Raw genomic sequence first — 907 nt, 5'->3', positions numbered from 1 at the left:
ATTGTGTCTCCCCATTCATCCACTGATGGACATTTGGGTTGTCTTCACCTTTTGGCTGTTATGAATTGTGCTGCTATGAACATTTCTGCACAAGTATTGTTGGAGTGAGCAGAACTGGAGCCATGTTGGGATGTAAAACTGCTGGGCTTTAGAAGAAAAAAAAATGACACAGTTTTTTTGTAGTTTTTGTTTGTTTTGTTTTGCTTTTGCATTTCTCTGAGTTCCCTTTTCTCCCATGGTTATTTGATATTTTGAATCTTGGTTATGGGGCAAAATGGTATTATTTACATAAGCGTAAAGCTGTCTTCCAGATGGCCTGGAGTTGCAAACTTGCCATGAGGCACATACAGTCCAGACCCCAGGAAACCAAAGAAGACATCAATATAGCTATGCTGACTCCACCCTGAAGCAAATCAAAATCCTACAGGACCCTAAGATAATGTCAAGGATGAGAACAGAAGCCAGACAGAGCCCTGGTGAGAATTTGCACCTGGTCCCTTACATGTCCCTCTCTCTCCTGCTTTTCACTTCCCACATTCCATCCCCTCAACCCCCTCTTTAAAAACCCCTCAGTAAATCTGAGTCTCAGAGATAGTGTTAGTCTGGCCGTTGTCCTTCAGGTTTACCTCCTAACATCTCTCCTCAGGTCACCAGTATTCCTGGATAAAGCTGACTTGCTATCCCACCAACATTTGACTTTCGAGTTGGTTGTTCTTGTTTGGGGCAGGCAGTCAGACTTGGATTCAGTAACAAGATTTTGGCAAGCCTCAGCCATGAGCTGAATGCCCCGGGGTAATAGATTTTGGCAAGCCAAGACAGCGTTTTTGTACGACGCAGACAGCCGGACTTGGGTTTGGTAACAGTACTTGCTTGCATACTTGTTTTCAATCTTTTGGGGCATATACCT

This window comes from Galeopterus variegatus, unplaced genomic scaffold, assembly GCF_000696425.1.
Source record: "Galeopterus variegatus unplaced genomic scaffold, G_variegatus-3.0.2 Scaffold1244, whole genome shotgun sequence".
Taxonomy (NCBI): Eukaryota; Metazoa; Chordata; class Mammalia; order Dermoptera; family Cynocephalidae; genus Galeopterus; species Galeopterus variegatus.
Note: the sequence above shows the minus strand (reverse complement) of the source record.